Source organism: Haplochromis burtoni, unplaced genomic scaffold, assembly GCF_018398535.1.
Source record: "Haplochromis burtoni strain Fernald_Lab_line unplaced genomic scaffold, NCSU_Asbu1 Contig_52, whole genome shotgun sequence".
NCBI classification, from domain to species: domain Eukaryota; kingdom Metazoa; phylum Chordata; class Actinopteri; order Cichliformes; family Cichlidae; genus Haplochromis; species Haplochromis burtoni.
The window spans coordinates 1,836,712-1,845,640 of NW_024582413.1; the positions used below are offsets into that span (position 1 = coordinate 1,836,712).

An 8,929-nucleotide genomic window follows, 5' to 3' on the forward strand; every position below is an offset into this window, starting at 1 on the left:
ATGACCACAGTGTACCCATCTTCTGATGGCTACTTCGAGCCAGATAATGTGCCATGACACAGAGCTCAGATCATCTCAAACTGTTTTTTTGAGCATTACAGTGAGCACCAGAGGGGTGATCGCCAGATCTCAGTCCAACAGAGCATCTTTAAGCAGGCAAACGGAGGTCTAATCCATTACTTAAAGGTGTAACTACTGACATGAATAAAATTGAATAAAAGCTAATTGTAAAATTAGTTATAGTAAAGTAAATAAAGATAAATAAAAAAGGTAACTGTAAAGTCTTTGAGAGTACCCTGCCTCTCTCCGTACTAGAATAGGCTCCAGTCGCCCAAACCCTGAATGGATAAGTAAAAAAATGGATGGAAACATGCTACTGCTATATCTGACTTAAAGGAGGTGCAGAATCAACTATTTCAGGAAAATCAAACCCTTATCGTAAAATACAATAAAATGTCAAATATACAGCAAATCAGGCAACATTAAATCAAAAAGGCAATACAAATCCACACCAAGACCAGATGCCAAAAAGGTTTTTTCCACCCTGCACTTTGAATTCGGTGTACTTAGTTAATATTTCACATATTTCACTTCATATTTCATATTTCAGAGTCCCGCACACCATAATCAACAGAAAACAAATATGTTTTCTTGGTAATTCTCTGGTTCTGGGAGGTACAAGCGAACCTGATTAAACAAGTACCAGACAAGCCAGCAGGCCAGAGTTTAGGCTGATCACACTGGAGAGGAGGAGTAGGAGATCCCAGTGCTACCCCAGTACCCATCTATTGAAATCCAATTGGCATAATGGAACTGGTTTCTACTTGCTATTCAATTCAGCTCATCAGTAGAAAGCTCCTTCTCCACCCACGGTCCTCTTCACCCCCTCTCTATGTATGGTAATAAGCATTGCAGCAGTGGCTTCCCTCGTCCTGTTTTAGACATCTCTTTCATTCTTTATTCATATATCTGTGTGTGAGATAACTGCTGCACAGTGCACTGTTCTGCGTCTTTGATTTGGATAAACTATCAGATTATGGAAGGAAATAAATGAAAATTGTGTCTCTAATTGATGTGTGTGGTTTTGTTGCTGATATTGCACGGTGATTTTTAGATAATCCTTTCTGCATCTGTGTGCATGAGTGTTTGGTGTATGTATCTCTGCACTGTTGGGTGGATCCCACTTCTTTCTCTGTTCTGTGGTGCTTTCAGAGAGATGGAGAGAGAGAGAGAGAAGAGAAGCAGATTCTTTTCACAGCTAAGAGTCTAACTCCAAAACATCAAAGACAGAGAGAGGGAGAGAGAGAAAGAGGAGAGACCGATGTAAGGAGGGAGGGGTATGCCTTGTATCCGGGTAATGATGGAGGAGAGAGAGAAGGAGGGATGGAGAGAGACAGAGAGACGGAGAGGTAAGGGAGGGAGGGGGGCGAGGGAGAGCAGCCAGCCAACCAGTAGAAGGAGAGAGAGGAGCGAGAGGGAGCGGGGGGCACTGTGAACAAGCTGAGAGGAGGGAGGGAGGAGGGGAGGATAGTGAGCGAGGCATGGGGAGATTGCCGGACCAAAGAGAGAGAAGTGTTACTACAGAGCTGCTGCCGCTGCTGGAGGACGAGCTGGGAGCCGAGGATAATGCTCCATACCTCCGCGTACAGCGGCACGCCGGACACCTTGTAATTTCTTGTTCTGGTGGCGGTTGTGGAGGAGGAGGAGGGTCTTTATTGTTGCAGCAGTGATTGTCTTTTCTTTTTTTTTCTTTCCTTTTCACTACATCCTCCTGCTCACCCCTACTCACTCCTTATTCCTCTGCAACTGGCAACCGCTGGGCTCCCCCTACCCCTCCTTCCTCTCTTTTCTACTTCTGTCCCCTTTTTTCCAGAGGAGGGATTTCTGTAATTCATCAGGGATTGTAGAAGACAGTAAGAATTTTTTCTGGCTTTTTCTGCTTTTCCTTTTTTTTTTTCTTGACATGCATGGAAATGGAGTAGGGTGCATGCCAAAGCAAAAGAGAGAGTATGCTTTTATTTTTGAGGAGAGATGGTGGTGGAGTCTGTAGGGTGTGTGTGTGTGTGTGTGTGTAGCAGGAGGTGGGAGGCAGGGAGGAGGTTTGCATGTTCAAGTTTACTGCATTGATGTGAAACATTAATTCCTGTGCCACATGGCAGTCTGTGCATGCAGAGTCCCAGCTTTTAAAGGAAAATATGCAGCAGTTGCAGGAAAACTAGAGGATCTGCTGAGGGATGCACAGACACAGGGGAAGGCAAACAGAGCAGTATTTGACAGTGGATTACTCCTTGTGCCAGCGCTATAGCCAGTTTAGTGTTTCACAGCTTTATAGAGAGAGAAAAGAAAAGAGGGCAAAAAGTGTGGGGACGAACAAAAAAAAAGAAGAAGAAAGCAGAACTGGAGGAGCAAACATTTGTTGAGGAGGGAAGAATAAGAAAAGACAAGCTGGGGAATGAGTAAATGTATGTGCAGCTACTCCAAAAAAGGCAAAAATATGAGATACGCCAGCTTTTCGATTTATCATTGTGTCAAACTGATAATCCCACCCACATAGATTTGCATGCATGCCAACGATTGGTGATAATCTGCTGCTCAAAGGAGTTCACTGCTCAGTGTTCACATTTAAAAAGCTAAACAGTGCATAAAAATCACCAAGAAAGCCACTCTGGATAACCCGACACACTGGCAGTAGTGCACGGTACGCATGGATGAGCGTGGACACAGATGCGCGTTTGCGTTAGAAATGTGTGGACCGATGGAGTGGACACAGTGGGTTTGCCATGAATTAAACAGCAGCAGAAATGAATGTCAAACTGCTCTCCTCACACTTGAGCGACTGCTTCTACAAGAAAAGGGTCACCTTGCCAGCAGGGAACATGTGTTTGGTTTGGTCCTGTCATTATCTCGCCAACTGAGTTCAGTCTATCTATAGACGCCTTTGTCTCTACTGAACACGGCGGCACAGAAAGGTGACGGCTCTCTACATGGTATACATAATTACACGCAAACTGTTTCTGTGTTGTGCAGATCAGCGGGGTGGATTTCAACATAATGAAGCAAAACTTTAGCTGCATAAGAAAAGACACAAAAGAGTTCTCGATAATGAAAAGTCACACGTGCAATTTATTTAGTGCATGCGGTTTGTCCACAAGACAATGGAAATTTTCACTTTCCATCAATTTCCATCAGTGCATTAATTGTGGTTTTAGAGGAGCGTATCGACTGGCTTGATGTATAACAGTGAAGGGCTTTTCTGTAGTGAGGATTGAGTTAAGTGTTGGTGAACAGATACACAACTCAGTCTCTGCCTTTGAGTGGTGCTCTAAGTTCAAACGCACTCATCACATGCTGATGTCAAGCAGTCATTGCACACTAACGCACGCTACCAGCTCTCCATAGATCAGTGTCAGTGACGCTTCACTTGCTCATATAAAAGTAATAAGTTTCAGTCTGCACAGGCACAATTCAAAGCCATAAGTTTCCGATTTAATTGGCGAATCCACACTTTCTGTGGGAGATTTATAGGCGATGGAGTCTCTGCATAGAGAGGGCTGTGATTATAATGGTCTATCTGCATTAGGCTCTTGTTTCATGAGCATCTGTAACTCTTCACCGTGTCTGATGATCTGTTATTACAGATATCACATTTACAGGACTAACTTGGAAGGTCAGTCTTCTATAAAAGCCAGGAAATCACAAAAATACTTGATACTTGAAAATGATTTTTCAAGTATAAAGATCTCTATAAAGATTTCACTCGCTTTTTTATTTGCCCACAGCAGTAGCATGCAATAGTAGCCATTTAAGTTATACAAGGATGAAAATTCACTGTTAAAATTCACAATTGAAGTTTAGAGTACTCTGTAATATGACAAGCTAGGTCTTATTTATCCATTAAAGGTTTCTTATGTACTAAAAATAAAATACAGTACCTTGTTGCACCTTTAGGAGTACAATGGGGCAGTATCCCAGATTCTGCCATGGTGCTTTAAGTTTGCATCTTACAGACGTGAATTTTGAACCTCTGGTGACAGCTTTTTTCCACAAAGATAACAGACTTTTAAAAATGAAGGTGCAAAACTGAGTACCATAAAACTGAGTGTTTTATTCATTCAAACACTTGGAAATTAACTGACATTTGTGTAGAACTCCTTTAGTCCCATTGACTACTAAAAGCTTTATCCATGAACATGTGCACCTTCCTGATATAGAAATCAGATCAAGGTTGAAAGATCCATCCATCCATCCATCTGTCCATCCATCCATCTGTCCATCCATCATCCATCCTTCCGCCCGCCCGTCCGTCCGTCCGTCCGTCCGTCCGTCCATCCATCCATCCATCCATCCATCTGTCCGTCTGTCTTCTTCCCCAATCCAGTTCTGGGTTGCACGAGGCTGCTGCCTCCAACCTGTTCATATATGAGTGAATGCACACTGTGGGCAGGTTGCCAGTCTATCAGATGGTTAACACATAGAGCCAGACAACCATTCGCACTCACATTCACGCCTGTGTCCAATTTAAAATCACTGATTAACCTAACACCTTTCATTTTTCTGAACTGTGGGAGGAAACTGGAGTACTCAGAGAGCACGGATGCAAATGCCACATTGAAAAGCCCCAGCCTGTATTCACACCCTGAACCATCTTGCTGTGAGGTTACAGTGCTAACCAGCTAAACAGTAAATCCTTAAAATTTACAAGTGAAATTAATATTTTAATTCCCTGTTGTTTCTGATGTTACACCTTAAGAGAATTGCAAACGTGCTTTTTATTGCTTGAGAACCTGCATGACCCCCATAGGTATTATGGACACAGGTGTCCCACTTTATGTGGCAGTGCACATCATTTATATCCCTTATCCCTACTGTCCCACATACTGGCACAGTATCCCATATTTTGATTTTGGCTTTACATATATATATGTGTGTGTACATGTGTCCATATATATATATATTTCACCTCACAAGAAAAACGAGGCTCAAAAATGTGATTCCTACTGAAATCCATAGATGACTACCTGGAAGAAAAGCACAAGCGAATACACAGGTGCAAAAACGGCCATAGCATAAAAGAAACTGTAGCTTCACGCTCATGTGGAGTGGGAAAATTACATTCAATATATCCTTTTTATATGTCGCCTTCACATGATCTCTTTATCATTTGTTAAGTCATCTATCAACATGTCAGGCTAACTCTCAGCATTATTAGTGTTCCACATTGTCCTTCTATGTCTCACATTTAATTAGTTGGGATCAGGCCATAATATGTATACGTTTCTACCTTTAGGTGCTTGTGCTGTATAAATCTACCCTTATTTCTGAGATTGTAGAAAGTAAGAACTAGTTCACACCATTATCTCTTGTTTCTGCCTCGTCATCAGGGAGTGAAACCAGTTTGTTTAACTAGTCCTCAGTTTGGTTATATTGGTACAGAATCCACTGAGTGACACAGAAAGAGGAGTCTGAGGGAGTGAAGTTTGGAGATGCGGCCCAGATCGGCCGAATCTAAATCTGTTACTTTGGCTCCCTGGGTGCCGAGTTTAATCGATGTGGTTCAACAGGCCGACGCCTCTGTGGAGTGTTGATTAACTGACTGTCATGTCGTTTGTACTTCAGATCTTGTTTGGCACAAAGCGAGCAAGGTCCAACAAACAGGCACAATCGGATGCCCTTCACAGCTGAATTGCCATTCAGCTCATGTTAGCAGGAAAATACCACAAATTCCTTCTTGGTTGGTAAAGTGTTGTGAAACGGCGCACTTTAGTTCCACTGTATACACAGTGCACAGTTGACATTTCCACCCATGCAGAGCCCTCTTTGGGGATCAAGAGACCAAAATCTCTTCTCGCCACTCATTCAGTTTAACAAAGCTTGGCAAAAAGAGGATTTATCAGTACACTAAGGCAGAGCTTACCTGACTCATGGCTGCAAAACAGGCCTTGACGGAGATAAATCTAGATTAATTGGAATTAATTGGATTATTTCAATCCATGTTTGCACTGAATCTTCATCCACAGGGGCGTGGGAAGGAAAGAAGGAGGATGAATGTTGTGACTTTTGGACTGATTATCCCTGTGTTCAGTTGTTGTTGTGGCGACATCTTGTCAAAGCCTTTGTTTCCTCTAAGGGATTGTGTCTCTTATTTTCAGTCTCTCCTGGTTTATTTGCCCGAGCGCAGGGAGTACAGCACGACTTTCTTTTCAATATTTGCCACACTGCTCAGAGCGAGATGTATTTCATAACTCCAGATTTAGCCATGTCGTTTACTCTCTCACTCTTTTCTCTCTGTTTTTCCTCCAGTCTCACTCATTCCTTCTCCATCTCATGTAAACGACTGATCTGGGACAGACAGGCCTCCCCTGCGCTCTGTCCTACTTCAGCGTTGCCCTCTCTTGTCTCTCCTTTTTCCTTTTCCTGTGTCGTTTACCTCTATCCACCTATCTCTTGGTGACTCGCTCTGTCTCTTTTTCCATTAATCATTTTACTGTCTGCGCCTGTTTCATCATACCAGAGTGATGGTTCTGTCTAGTGTTAATAGGCTGTCAGGGTGTTTGGGAGACAGAGGTGCTATCATTACTTACAGTCCATTTTTCTCCACATGACGTGATGCAAAAAAACTGATGCTTGTCTGTCATGAAACACCTCCCACTTGATTGGAAGGTGGAACATGGTCAGCAGTGAGTGTCGCTTTAGAGGCTTTGGTTAATATTCAAAATGTAAAGTGAACAGAAATCTATGGCTACCATCTTTCTGCTAACTATAGAACCTGGAAGACATTGGCATGGTAACGTGATGGGTTAATAATGGCTTAGGTGGGTCTCAGCATTTATAGACAGAAAAATGTAAGCTGTGGCAACAGTTTTAGCTTATTGGGGCATTCGTGGGTGTTCGTCTTGTAATCGGGAGGTTGCCGGTTCGAGCCCCGGCTCGGACAGTCTCGGTTGTTGTGTCCTTGGGCATGACACTTCACCTGCCGCCTACTGGTGATGGCCAGAGGGGCCGATGGCGCGATATGGCAGCCTCGCTTCTGTCAGTCTGCCCCAGGGCAGCTGTGGCTACAACTGTAGCTGCCTTCACCAGTGTGTGAATGTGAGAGTGAATGAATAGTGGTATTGTAAAGCGCTTTGAGGGGTTCCGAAAAGTGGTATATAAATGCAATCCATTATTATTGTAGCTCGAGTGTTATCTTATAAAGTTAGGAGCATCACACATCTGGCCCGACGGCACAAACCAGCTATAGCTCCCGGATGAAAATTGCAGTGAAGTTTGAAGAACTAGACTTATATCTGCGACAAAGTGAACCTGTTTTTTCTTTTTCAATTTTCACCTGCAAAAGGACTTCCTTCCTGGCATGTTTCGAAGGCTGCCACACGTGGCACCGCTTTCAATGAAGAGGCCGGCTAGTACAACTATGACTAAGATGGGTGCAGCCTCGTCGTGCGTCATGACTGTCGCCTTTCATGTGGCAGAGAGAACAGATTCAGTAACATCACTGTTTACTCTTTAAATTTCAGTTTTGATAGAGTGAGTGAGAAAGCCAATTTTCACGGGAGCTTTTTGAATCTCAGTCTGGCCCGGTGACAAGGACACCTAATGCATTTCAAAATTCTCCAAAGTATCTCATATCCTTAGGACACAAGATTGTTCATTTGGCTCTTTTTTGTGGAGCTGTGTAACCGATTACATTTGGGAACTCTTGTAATAACTGCTTTTGGGCTTGAGGAGCTTGTTAGTTAATATTTTTTTATTCAAAATGTTTCAATTTCAGTGACATTATTAATATTTTTTCAAATATGAAATAACCTCATTTCATATCGAGATATATTATTATTATTTGATTAATATAATTCTGCACCCATGTCCTACAGCTAAAGGTATGAGCTGGATTCTGCAGGTAGAGCAATGTTTGCCATGACAGTTTGGCATGTTCAAAGACACAATTAGGTCATTTGAATCATTAAAGATGAATGGATGTCACCCACTAGCCACTGACCATTGTCATCTTGGATGGTTTTGAAACCAAAAGTGAACATTTGAACGAGACAGTTTAGTGCTCACTTATCAGCTTGGTTAAAACGATACACAACCAGGTAAATGAAATATCAAACTTATATGAGCTCCAGTACAACTGATCATGCGCTTATTAAACAGTTCCATTAGAAACGTTATAAAAGGTTACACCAGCACAAACGTTAGTGGCCTCTAATGAGCTCATGTGATGCCTGGAACAAAGGTAGCGGCCTAGTTGGCACACGTCTGCCACTAGAGGTGGCCATGCCTCTAATTATTCAATATTTCACCTTTAATACAATTAGAAGTGTTATTATTTGAAAAAAAATCACCATTACAAAAGTTGGTAATTTTAACATAAATGTCAATGGGGATTGGCTCGCTGGAGCAAGCCCCAAGTGGCAGGTTGAGGAATTGCAGTTTTTGACATCTATTGCTCGAGTCATTTTTCAGCTTTGGAGGTTTCAACTTTATTATTCAAAGCACCGTTGAGTCTGATGAGAATGTCACTGTGTAGTTTTTGCTGTGCTAAATCTTAGACCAAACCATATGGCAAATGAAATTTTTGATCTAACAGCTCTGATCACCAGAACTATTTAAGTCATTCAGTACGAAGGTTGTTAGAATATTTCTCCACACTGCCAGCTGTGCATAGAAGCCGGAGCACTAAAAACAGTCCAGTTAAAGCTGATGGGTGTGTTATCACTTTCTTAAGTGCTTATCATTTGTCTTGCATATTATGTTTCTTTCTCACTCTGTCACGTTCTCCTACCTTGTCTCAGCTGGTGGTAATTAGAGGGGAGGTTCTTTGGGAGTTTGAGGGTGGAGGGCTTTGACCAGACTCCTCCATGCATCATCAATTCACTCTCAGTTTATTACGGCTAATTGCACCACTGAGAAGCATGGGCTGGGGTGGGGG

General features: G+C 42.5%; 1 protein-coding gene across 6 annotated transcripts in view; it reads left to right on the top strand.

Moving 5' to 3' along the window:
* The first annotated feature begins 1,498 nt into the window (after positions 1–1,498).
* shank1 (SH3 and multiple ankyrin repeat domains 1) overlaps positions 1,499–8,929 on the top strand; it is a 105,586-nt gene continuing 98,155 nt past the window's right edge. For all 6 annotated transcript variants that reach the window (XM_005921788.2, XM_005921789.2, XM_005921790.2 and 3 more), the window contains exon 1: positions 1,499–1,913. The gene's annotated coding sequence lies outside the window, so the exon portion shown is untranslated. The remainder of the gene's footprint in view (positions 1,914–8,929) is intronic.